The 13,196-nt window shown below is 36.1% G+C and overlaps 1 pseudogene across 1 annotated transcript; it reads left to right on the top strand.

Annotated features, from left to right (window-relative positions):
• The first annotated feature begins 1,110 nt into the window (after positions 1-1,110).
• Positions 1,111-2,633, top strand: LOC129559841 (small ribosomal subunit protein eS1-like; annotated as a pseudogene). The gene is made up of 2 exons (XR_016039307.1): positions 1,111-1,180; positions 1,865-2,633. The product of XR_016039307.1 is annotated as a small ribosomal subunit protein eS1-like (transcript).
• Positions 2,634-13,196: the final 10,563 nt, after the last annotated feature.

The following is a 13,196-nucleotide window of genomic DNA, read 5'->3' as shown; positions in this document are numbered from 1 at the left end:
CATCCTTTACAGCTAGCCTTCTGTGGGTAGAACTCTTTTTCCACATTCCAGTAACTCCTGGCTCCCCTTGCTCTTTTTGGGCTAAGTAACAGCTCCCTGCTTCTCAGTTTCTGTTAGTCCTGTTCATTTGTAAATAAATTCTTCAGTCAGTCTCATCAATTGTCGCATTGAATGTGCTATCTTATTTTCTGATAGATCAACTCTCCAACTGTGTGCCAGAATTCAGTCTTTTCTATATAGTGTTTTGTTGAACCTAATGTTGAACACAATCCATATTTTATACATAAAGAAAAAAAGACTCAGAATGTTTAATAAACTTTCCATGCACTCAACTAATGCATAAGATAGCCAAAAATTAAATCATAGCCTCTTACTCAAAGTCTAGTATTCTTTCCCCTGCTGTTCAGTTTTCTTTTCCTCCCTCCTTAATGGCGTGCCCTTGATAACATCCACCAGGGGTTATCCACTGAGGGCCTTCAGCCCATTGTAATGTATTGAAACTGTATCCAGCTAAGTTCATAGGCATATAGAAACAACCTGTGTGTCTGACTAATAGTCATTTTGGCCAAGAATAACTACTGAGCATTAGTAGAGAATCAAATTTTTCACTATTACCATCAACCCTGAATCTAAGGACAGCCTCCTTATGGGTCTTTGAAAGCATTAAAATTAGAATTCTTTTGCCTCTCCTTGACAACACAATAAATAAAAAAGGATGGCAAATGGATAGACAGACAACACAAGATAAGATAGCAGACTATTACAGATTGGGGGGGGGCGGGTGGTGTGGGTGGTGGTGGTTAAGAGACAACTGACAGATCTAGGTGTTGACTATGGAGAGAACAGCCAGTTCATTCACAGCTCAGTGAACTGGTCAGTTGGCAATGCCAGCAGGTGGAATCTAATAAGGGAATGCAGATGCTAGAGTTCCATGGTGCTGTAGGGATCATCTGGGAAGTGATCTGTGCACAACAAAACTGCAAGTTCTTAGGGATATGGGGGAAAAAATAGTACTAGTAAAAATTAGGTGACAATCCAGAATAATACATACTCTTTAGATTTGTTTGGGAGAGTAATTAAAATGGCTCAGATAGCCTTTTGGCTCTCTGAGCGGCACCATGGCGGTCGGCAAGAACAAGCGGCTTACGAAAGGAGGCAAAAAGGGAGCCAAGAAGAAAGTGTAAGTGGCACGTGTCGCGGCCTCCATTTTGGGGGACCCCTACCGGAGTCGGCGAGCGGTTTCTGAGCCGCAGAGTAAGCCGGATGGCAAGGATTCTAGTTGGATTGAGATGGCCGTGCGGGCTTGGTAAACTGTGAACCGCGGCCCGGCGGAGACCGGTGCTGCTTTGAGGCGGGCTGTTTTTCCCCTGGCCTTCTGGGCCTCGTGCGCGCCCCTTTTGAGTCAGATTTCTGTCGTGAGTCGGACAGGAGTTGTGGGATCATGGGCTTCGTAAATTCCACGGATAAGACCTCTCTAAGATCTGGATGTGAAAGGCATTGTTGTGGTTCACTCAGGACCCCGCACCTTTCCACTGCATGGACCGGGTGGAAGCTGAAAGTTTCCATTAAGCTAGCACGAGGCCCTAAAGTGTGCGGATTACCAGTGTGTGTCTTCACAAAACAGTAAAAGTGAAGCGACATTGCTTGTCCGGAGGCAGCGTTGGTGTGGTGGAGAGGATATGTGTTCGTGGCATAATTGACTGGCCTGTCAGGTCTGTACAAGGACTTGGTGAGAAGAGCTAGATTTACTTGTGCGTCCCTCACCTCGCTGAGAGGAATTTAGTTAGCCTTTTAAAGTAATTAGAATGAGGAAAGCTCAAAACAGTTACGTAATTTTAAAACTTAAGCATGTTTTTAAATCCAGGGTTGACCCATTTTCTAAAAAAGACTGGTATGATGTGAAAGCACCAGCTATGTTCAATATAAGGAATATTGGGAAAACATTGGTCACGAGAACGCAAGGAACCAAAATCGCGTCTGATGGCCTCAAAGGTCGTGTTTTTGAAGTGAGTCTTGCTGATCTGCAGAATGATGAAGTAGCATTTAGAAAATTCAAGCTAATTACTGAGGATGTTCAGGGCAAAAACTGCCTGACTAATTTTCATGGTATGGATCTTACCTGTGACAAAATGTGCTCCATGGTCAAAAAATGGCAGACCATGATTAAAGCTCATGTTGATGTCAAGACGGTTACTTGCTTCGTCTGTTCTGTGTGGGTTTTACTAAAAAACGCAACAATCAGATTCAGAAGACCTCTTATGCCCAGCACCAGCAGGTGCGCCAGATTCGCAAGAAGATGATGGAAATCATGACCCGAGAGGTGCAGACAAATGACTTGAAAGAGGTGGTCAATAAATTGATTCCAGATAGCATTGGAAAAGACATAGAAAAGGCTTGCCAATCTATTTATCCACTCCACGATGTCTTCTTTAGAAAAGTAAAAATGCTGAAGAAGCCCAAATTTGAATTGGGAAAACTCATGGAACTACATGGTGAAGGTAGTAGTTCTGGAAAAGCTACTGGGGATGAGACAGGTGCTAAAGTTGAACGAGCTGATGGATACGAGCCACCAGTCCAAGAATCGGTTTAAAATGCAGACTGTTAATGGTGACAAATAAAAGATCTTATTTGTGGTATTTTAAAAAAAATAAAATAAAATGGCTCAGATAATGAAGAATCTGTCTCCAAGGCAGGAGACCTGGATTCCATCTCTGGGTCGGGAAGACCCCTGGAGAAGGGAATGGCAACCCACTCCAGTATTCTTGCCTGGAGAATTTCTTGGACAGAGGAGCCTGGTGGACTATAGTCCATGGGGTCGAAAGAGTCGGACATGACTGAGCGACTAACACTTTCACTTTCTTCATATAATATATGCAACTTGGTGCAAAGTATATGGGTGGCATAATGAAAGATAAGGGGAAAGATGCTAATAACTATGGCTCTGATAAGATGGTCTCAAAAGGTGGGTTGAATCTAAGACATAGGCCAGTGAATAGCAGAGATCTTAACTGGAATTAAAAAAAAAAACAAACCTGGAAATCAGGCATGAACTAGTATCATGGCTCAAATATAAACACCTATCCTACAAACACTTGTGTTCTTACAAAATTGCAACAGAAAAATGATACGTGCTAACAACCCTTCCCAGACCTCTCTCTACAGGCATTCTGGTTTCCTCTCATAGTCAAACTTCTAAACTTATGATTCAAATTAGACCTGTTTTTTCCACAATTGACCCGTGATCCAGAATTACTGTTCCTTTTTTTTATAAAAAAACCTTATTTTGAAATTTCAGGTGTTAGAAAATCTATGTCATAATTGTTCATGAGATAAGGACTTTTATGTTTAATGCTTTCTCCTCAAGATATTTGTTAATCTAAGTAGTCTTTAATTGGTTAACTATTTTAATGTTTTCAGGAAGTACTTCCATGAGTTGTGGAACATTCATTGTAACCATTAACAACACAAAGAAGATAAGTTTTGTTCTGTTTGTAATGCACAATTGCTTCCTAGAAACTTTTAAGGAGAAAGGCAAAGATAACAGAAGTTTGAAGGTCGTGCTTCCATTCATGCTTCTGTAGGAATTATTAGTCTCTCCTGTCAGGAGTCAGAAAATTCAATTGAGTTCAGATAAACTATTGTTCGTAATTATTTAAGTTATTAATTTTCTAAATTAATTTGTACATTTAATAGAATTCTCAATCCTAAATAACCTCAAATAGATCTTTTTCTTAGAACATGACAGAAATTGATAGCAAGAATAATCTAGAAAAGAGGCAAGAATATTTTAAAATGTATGAAAAAGGGAGTAAGTATATACAAACATATAAACTATTACAATTAATCAAGATTAAAGCAAGGTTTAAAATATTTTTTAAAATGTTAAAAAGATTAAATCAAGGCTAATTAAAATACAATTCCATTTGAGATAGGTGTACAAACTTCTATACAATGTACAAACTAAAAAAATTAAATAATACTAACATACATGTTCATATACATATTCTATATATTTATATGTATGTGAATATATACAAATATATTTATAGGAAGTGTCATTAAATATATAAATAAGGGTGTTGGGATCATTTATTAGCATTCAGAAAAAAATGTAGGCCAATACAACAAACAATATTCTATAAATGCTATCTTAAAATGTTCAGTTAAAAACTACAGGAAATTAGCCAAGCAATTACAAAACTACCAAACATAATTTAATATTTATAAAACTCTGGAGGACCAAAAATTTTTAATTTGATATTATAAATAAAATCACAATGGACTATATTAACAAATTTGACCATTTAAAACTACTGAAGAGTAACAATTTAAAATTATTTTAAATGCAGAGAACAGGGAATATTTATAGCAAGTGTTAGTGTAATATAAAACATCCTTATAAAGGGAAAAAATAAGAAATATAGACAAAGGATATTGTATGTAATTCAGACAAAAGCAAATATCTTTTAGAAATTAAAAATTAAAGAAAAATAATCATGATATATTCTAACCAAAGAAATTCAAACTAAAATAGCAGTGAGATTTTTACTTATTAAAGAAGGGGATTTTTTTAAAGTTTATTTTGACTTAATTTTAGTATTATTCATATTCTTGGTGCCTTTTTAAGTTTATAAAAATCAGAAAAAAAAAAAGATATACCTTTCAAAACTTTATTTACCTTTGATCGAAATCAAATCACTTGAAACTTTAAGCATACAGGTGTTCTCTGGTTCTAAAAAAAATACATAGTCCTTAGAGAAAAACTTTTAAAAAGCAAAGAATAAAAAGAAAAAGCATTAGTAATTACCTGTAACCCCACATACAAAATTAACCATAATAATTGTTTGATAAAATTTCCTTGATAGTTTCATACATATACAAAGTTGAGCTCTTAATATATCTATGTGTACATGTAATGCAGTTTTTGCTTTGCTTTTTCATTTTGGAATTATTAAAGACTGTTGCCAAGAATCATTTTTAGTATTGCATATTCCTCTATTGTACTTCCATGAAAAAGTGTAAGTGGAGTAAGTTTGCCATTTCCTTCTCCAGGGTACCTTCCCAACCCAGGGATTGAACCCAGGTCTCCCTCATTGCAGGCAGATGCTTTACCATCTGAGCTACCAGGGAAGCCCAAAGTGGAAGTCACTTAATCGAGTCCTACTCTTTGCAAATTCTCCAAGCAGGATACTGGAGTGAGTAGCCTTTCCTTTCTCCAGGGGATATCTCCAACCCAGGTATCGAACCCAGATCTACTTTATTGAAGGTAGATTCTTTCCCAGCTAAGCCACAAGGGAAGCCTAGGAAAACTGGAGTGGGTAGCCGATCCGTTCTCCAGGGGGTCTTCCCAACCCAGGAATCAAACCAGGGTCTTCTGCATTGCAGGCAGATTCTTTACCAACTGAGCTAGCAGGGAAGCCCTAATACTTCCATGCCATGTATCTCCAAGCCACGTCTTATTTCCTTATGTCTTTATTTTAGGACATTGAGGCAATCTTCAGGTTTCAAAACAATAATACTGTCTATAATAGCAAAAGTTCAGAATCCATCTAAAACTTTAATAATATGAAGAGTTAGAATACATCTAGCCACAAAATTAATAACAATTTTACAATAGGATGGAAATATGCTTCCGCTATAATGTCTATTTATCTACTTGCAATGCTGAGTTTAGCCCTGCTAAGAAACTTTGCCTGCTACATTACATTGTTCCATAATTAAATGTTCATCTCATTCCTATTTAATAGGTAGAAACTCCAGTCTTGTTCATGCTCTGTATCTCTAGTTTTACAGTGCCTCTTCTTCAAGCACATTGTGAGCACCCAAGATATATTAGTTATATGACTGAGTAAATTGCTAATGAAAAGACTAAATAGAGTAACAAAGCTTTGCTCACATTCTTTATCTCTTTTTCTTCCAGTTAGTTGTTTTCCTTTCTCTTGTTGGCATTTGGGCATTCTTTAATCCTGGGCTTTTTGGTTTGTGTACGTGTATGTGGTCAGTCTCTCAGTCATGTCTGACTCTTTGAGACCTTATGGACTATAGGTCACCAGGCTCCTCTGTCCCTGGGATTCTCCAGGTAAGAATACTGGAGTGGGTTGCCATTTCCTGCTCCAAGGGATCTTCCTGATCCAGGGATCGAACCCACATCTCTAGCATCTCCTGCATTGCAGGCAGATTCTCTTAATCTTGGGCTTTTTGGTTAAGAATAAATGACTTGCAAAAGATTTGGAAAATATACTACCTTCATTCTTGAGGTCACACTTACAGAGCAACCATCTGGGGTGAGGAAGTCAGCCTTATAGATGTATTACTATTTGGTTCCCACTTGTCCTGGCTTACAGAATATAAGAGTTAAGCTCAAGAACGAGATTTCCATCTGATAATACCTGTGATAACAGATGGCATTCAGACAAGCTTTTAACGTTAATACCAAATTAGAATGGATAATTTGGACTTCCTTGGTGGCTCAGTTGGTAAAAAATCCTCCTACATTGCAAGAGACCTGGGTTCAATACCTGGGTTGGGAAGATCCCCTGGGGGAGGCCATGGCAATCCACTCCAGTATTTACTTGACTGGAGAAGCTCCATGGACAGAGGTGCCTGGCAGGTCCACGGGGTCGCAAAAAGTCGGACACGACTGAGTGACTAAGCACAGCACAGCACAGAATGGAAAATAATGCCTAATATCTTTCTTGGAAAGAGAAAATTTACCAAATACAGCTTCTAGACTCTGAAAATTTGACTTAATTCCAGCAATCTAATACAAGAAATGTTTTTGTCTCTAGTAGTTAGAAAAATCCTGTCATCTAATTCATTTCTTCTATGAATGAAATATGGTTGAACATTTAGGAATGCTCCATCTCTGTCCTTTTGTCTGTTTTGTCTAAGTGTCCAGCAAGATGGCTATACTGCACTTCATGAAGCTACACTTTTGCTGCCCAAATCATTCTGAACATCCTGGTTTATTTGGACTGTGAATACAGTCCGACAAAGCATCTCCACTTTTCTTGTAACTGTCAACAGAAAGGGCGCCTTTTGGTCACACACGAGGGCACAAGTCACCCAAGTCAAAGGACAAGGGAGAGATGGGATATTTGTTATTCCTGTCAGTGATAAAGGGATAGAGCTTTACCATTCTTTCTCAAAAAAAAAAAAAGTATGGCACTGCCTAGCAGATTTTGAAAAAAAGCAAAAAACTTAAAAATGAAGGAACGTGGAAAACTTATCATAAATATCACTACTTCTGCTGAAGAAATTTTGCAATTTATAACACCTTCACAGTTTACATGACTGTGTTACATAAGCCTTGTCTGCCCATTTATGCATGCATGTAATTTCCCTTCAGGGAAATAGATTCTTCACTTAAGGGTGAGAGAAGAAAATTCTATTTCTTTTCCTACAAACAAGGCAATGAAAGCTGAAATAAAACAAGAATTTTAAAAAATTTTGTTTTCTCTGTTCATGGGCACATAGGCACCCACATACATGCATACATAGACAATAGTGACAGAAATACAGCTTCAGAACACTGGAAAAAACACGGCATTCTTGGTAGCCCACAATATACATCACATTCTAACTTTATGCTCTTAAATTAGTCTCATGGAATTAATGTTTAACTGAATGGTCTTACATCATAATTTTGGTCATTAAATATACCATAGAGCTACGAGCTTTTTAAATATACAGTATCTCATTCACCATTGTACCCACATCCCAGTTCAAAAATCTGAATCTGATGCCAACTACGAAAGAAAAATTTAGTTAATTTAAAATTTTATTTATAGGTTATTTCTACCACATATAAAACCAAATTATTCAAGTTTCATGTTTTGAAGTCAACAAGTTAACAGAATCATAATATTCTGAATTACATCTCTGTTTTTTAAAGATTTTCCTCTTGATTTGGAGTCTGCTTTGATTCTTAAGAGAATCCTTGGAAGAAAACAGTTTTTGATTTGAAAGATCACTCCTTAGTATAACATACTAAAAATAGAACTTTTCAAATAGAAAACCTATATATACTTAAAGCCATCAAAACGTCCTAAACAAATTAATAGCGACACATAAAGTTTACTGAGTATTTACACAATGCCAGACTCTGTGCTATTCCATAGAATATTTAAAAGCCATTTCTTAAGGGATCCCTCCCTGTTATTATAATACTCACTTTATAGAAAAGGCAAACTTGGTCTGAAGAGATTAATAACTGGTCTAGGATCACAGTACCATATTAACTAGAGGTAGAGTTCTAACTCTCTTTTCACTGACTCCAATGTTTCCACTCTAATGTACTTTGATCTATTGTTTGCTGAATAATAATTGTGTATCTCTGACATTTTCTGTTTCCATCATTAGAGGTGCTAGAACACTGTATTTGCTTAGATCACCATCTTCATGGCAGCCTAAGGGGGGAAAAGTAATATTTAATTTAACAAATCTGAATAACCAATGTTGAAATCAGTCCCTTTAAATCAAATTTTGATCAAAGCAGATATGCATTTTCTTGTTTACTGACACCTGCTTACTTACTGAGCACTGCTATTGGCAAAGCATTCTCTATACATATAAACACTATAATTTTTAAGGAAGTAAACTATTCATATTACTTCAGCAGAGTATACACCTGTAATAGGTATCGCCGATTTTCATATCACCTGCAACTCTTATGAGTAAAGAAAACAGGTAATTTTTAGTAAATGTCTTTTTGAACAAAAACAAATGCAGCAGAACTAATAAAAGCAATCACTGATGACAACATAGAAAGGTAAGTACGAAATCCTGTCTATCTAAGGAGTAAAAACTAACAAATTCTCCCACTTAACCATAGATCTATACTTGATCTTATATAATAGTATGTAAATGCAACAACCACAATCAGAGAATACTATTGTGGAAAGCAGAGCACCATCCATAACTCCTGATAATGTCGCAGAAACATGTAATTCAAACCAGATCCTTTTACATGGAATACTTGGATTTTACTAAATTTGTACATCTTCTACAAACCCATCAGTAAATTCATACCACTGAGTACGGCTGGGATCTGGACACCGTATCACTGGAGAAGGCTCAGAGATTAAAGCTGCCACATTGAACAGGCTGCTATCTGTATCCTGGGATGTATATCTAACTCTGATGTGTTTACCCTGCTTCAGAACAAAATAGTCAGACAAAGTCAGCAGACTTTGGCAAAGGATGCTTTTTCCTCATTTCTTAGCGAGGAGAAAGAAAAGAAGGAAGAGCTGTTTCTCCTCCATTGATACAGACTATATTCTTACTCAGTTTGATTTAAAAAAAAAAAACAAGACCAGTTTTTACTAAGGGACTTCTAGAGAAGCAGCACGACAGGGTTCCAGGGGGACACTGAATCTCATCTCTGGTACTCCTGTGCTCTATCAGCTTGGCCAGGTGACTTTATCCCTCCGCTTCAATTTCTTTCATCTAGGAAGTGGGGATAATAACTACGTCTACCTCAAGTGAAGACCTGAGTGGATGAAAGTGACAATATAAGTGAAGCTCTTATCATACAAGGCACACTCAATTAACATTCCCTTAGCTTCCCAACTGCCAGCAATGACGAAAATGGTGGCCACGAGTCTCCCCGTACCTATGTTTGCTCTAAGAACTCCTGTCTTTCCATTCTGACTCCTCCCCACCACTGTCTCCTAGCAAGCGTGATGTTCTGTTCCATGTGGAACATTCCAGCTAAGCTGGTTCTCTGTGATCCTCCAAAGAAAGATAGAATAAGGCTAAACCCAAAAAGGTATCCTGATGCCTTTTGTGGACATCATGCTAGGTGAAGTAAGGTGGTCACAGAAAGACAAATATAGCAAGATGCCACTTAGGCGAGAGATCTACATGGTCCAAATAATAAAAACAGAATAAAATGGTTGCAGAGGCTTCAGGAACATGGACATAAGGAGTTGGGTAAAAAGTTTCAGTTATGTAAGATTTAAAAAATCTAGAAATTGTCGGTAAAATATTGTGCCTATAGTTGAATACTGGACACTTAAAAATTTGATAAGAGGGTACATCTCATGTTATGTGGTCTTTTTACCATAAAAAAATTGGTATCCTGAGATGCTGAGCTATGCTAAAGAGGCTAGGCTTCCTATATATTCCATTCATTTTTACTAAATCCTTAAGAAAGGAGACCCAAAAGATACGTTCAAAACTTACATTACAGTTAGACGTTATCTGACACTTGGAGCCAGATTCTCCCAGTCTGTCAGCTGCTGTCTGTTAGAGAAATTTTATGCCTGGAAGCAGTTGGGGCACACAATAATTCATAAGTGTGACTTCCAGGAACACCCACTTCACACAATACCAGCATTAAGCATCCAAACTCGTAAAGCTGTAAAATACAAGGATAATGGCACCAATAGAATGAGGATTTTAAAGGGGCTGTGATTTCAAAGATTTCAAAGCTGTGTTATTTAATCTCATAACCCTCTTGTCTTTCCCCAAATATTAATTTCTCAGATTAAATAGGAGCATCTAAATTGGTATCATGGGATCTGAGAAAAGAATTTGTATTTCTCCTAAATAGTAACACTGTGGACTATTATAAAAATAAAAAGGGGTGGCAAGGAAGGAATAACATTCTCAGGAATTGTAAATGCATAGCAGAATAATTACAAGTTTGTGTCATGCATTCTGTCATTTCTAATCACACACAGATAAGACTTCCCATATGAAAAAAAAAATCGAGCATATAAGCTCACAATTTCAGTCCTAAATTTAGTCAGGGAGTACCTTCACTGGTCTCACAAAATAAGAGAGAAACAGCCACATTCTTCAAATGAAGACCAAGTTGATTAAACACTTAAAACAGGAAGGAGTCAGGGAGTGATGGATTTTAAATGGACCAATTCAAGCCCTTTCTTTTCAGACTATATCTTTATCCTTGAATAAAAATGTAAATGTGAAAAAAAAACCTTAAAGATTTTGATTCTCTTAATATGCAGGCATACTGTGAAATTTTTCAGAATTCTTCAGAATGCTTGCCTTTTTAGTTTTTAACTATTCTGGAGTGTGTTTCTTTAACTGACATGATTTTTACTGGATATCAACTTTGAAGGTATTTAAGAAACAGATAAATAAAAATATTTTTTAACCTCAAGATCTAACAGAAAATTCTTACAAATACTGTATCAGCATTCTTGATGATGTTTTAAAATAGATATGTACATTTAGGGACCTATCAAACACTTAAAAACAGATGACTTCTCAAGGCAATTTGCAAACCTTGGTTTCATCGAGATATATGTCAGTATAAATCAGGAACCTTCCGTTCACCGTTTTTCTAAACAAGTATGCCATAATCTTTGCTAGCTCTGTTTCCGTGAGACCATCATAAATCTACCACACTGCACTGTCTCCTCAGACCACAGTCACAGATTCAGATACTTGAACAGAGTGAACTACACCTTCGGCGAGTCTGTATCGGAGTTAGTAATCTCCCTCACCTGTGGTGCATGTTTCATTTTTAACAAAGTCTTCCTAGAAATGTACCCATCGTGCTTCAAATCTATCCATTATTATTATACTCTATGGAAAACTACCTTTTTCTGTTAGCCTAGCAACACGAAATAGGAATGGACACTCCTTTTTAATGTCTGTACATAAATGGTTTGCATACAATGTCTACTAAATTAGCCAGGGTGGACTTTGGTGGATTGAATGCAAACATAGACTCAATTGGTATAAAACATTTTTCTCAGTTTGTCACTGCTGATGTTTAATTTGCTTTGATCTAAAACTGCTAATATTAACCAAGAGGAAGGGACAACTAAGATCCATTATTTTAGATTTATTTCTAATACTGAAGGTGTCTATAAAAAAAAAAGCAAAATAAAAAAAATGAAATGATTTAATTTTCAGTTTTCAAACTTAAAATGGTATATTAAAGTCAGAAAAAAATGTTTAAACCTTTCCCTTTCTGGAATTACAGTTTATAGTTTTGTATTTATTGAATGCATTCATAGTCTCCCTTAGGATGTGAAATGTATGGAAATATATGTGCATTACTAAAGAAAGAACTAAATTTATTCTTTCCCCACATCATGCTCTTCTTTGCAGTGGAGGTTTTTAATTCAATACAGAGCTAGAATGAGATGGAGCCAATTTCCTGGTCTATATGTGTGACAAATGCTAAAAGTGGCACAAGATTAACAAATTAGTTGAAGTATAGATCTTAAAAGATTTTTTTTTCTGTGTGTCTAAATCAAAATTCATACTTTATTTGAAAGGAAGCCTTCCTTTAGAATTTAAGAATGACCACAGATCTTTTATTTCTCCATATCTAAGATGAAAAGAGAGGATGTATGACAACATGCTAGCAATTTTTTAAAGCAAATTGTATTTGTGGTAAAGCTTACAAAGATTATATATTTGGAGTATAAACTCATTTTCATTGAAACATTAACTCCAGTGTATGATTTAGCAAAATAAAGATAAAAATAATTTTCAAAATAAATAGTTATTCCTAAAATAAAAGCATAAAATGAATTACAGGGGTAAAATTTATTTATTCTGTATTTTGGGATAAAAATAATGTTTAAAATATTAGGTCCCAGATAAATACATTACTTTTCTAGTAGCATTTCTTGTTTTTTGATGTTAAATGAAAACTATCAAAGCTTAGCTATTTCACCTAACTTCAGAATCATGTACTTGATATATATCTAACACCAAACAATAAAAACATCTGTGACAATAAAAGCATGGGACAGTTGTGGAATTGTTTAATTTAGGAGAAAATAGCTATGTTTGATAATCACACGTGCATGAATGGATTTCTGCTCTTTGTCGAGAAAGTTATATTTTGCAAATGGTCTTTTGTTTTCCTGAAAGGAATCAACTTATTATGTGAAAGGGATTTTGAAAAGGTATTCTGAAATACGTGTTTTGGATTACGCTCACTCACTGAGGTTGAAAGCCTTGTTACACAGTCCACCTGTTTTGCTTGGGCTTAAATTATATAAAAAATACAGCATCTTAAAGCAAGCACAATCTTACTTGTTGTACCCAAACATGATAACATGCTTAAAATTCAAGAAGAGTTCTATGCAGGTTGTATGTCTCAGTCACCCAATCTCCTTTCACATATCTGTTCATGTTGACAGACTATGTCATAATACATCAGCAGAAAGATCAGCACAGAAGAACAAAATTTCATCACCTGACAG

This window comes from Moschus berezovskii, chromosome 16, assembly GCF_049115385.1.
Source record: "Moschus berezovskii isolate FMDL1 chromosome 16, NW_MosBer_1.0, whole genome shotgun sequence".
Lineage (NCBI taxonomy): Eukaryota > Metazoa > Chordata > Mammalia > Artiodactyla > Moschidae > Moschus > Moschus berezovskii.
The sequence above is the reverse complement of the archived record's forward strand: the minus strand, read 5'-3'. Positions and strand labels throughout refer to the sequence as shown.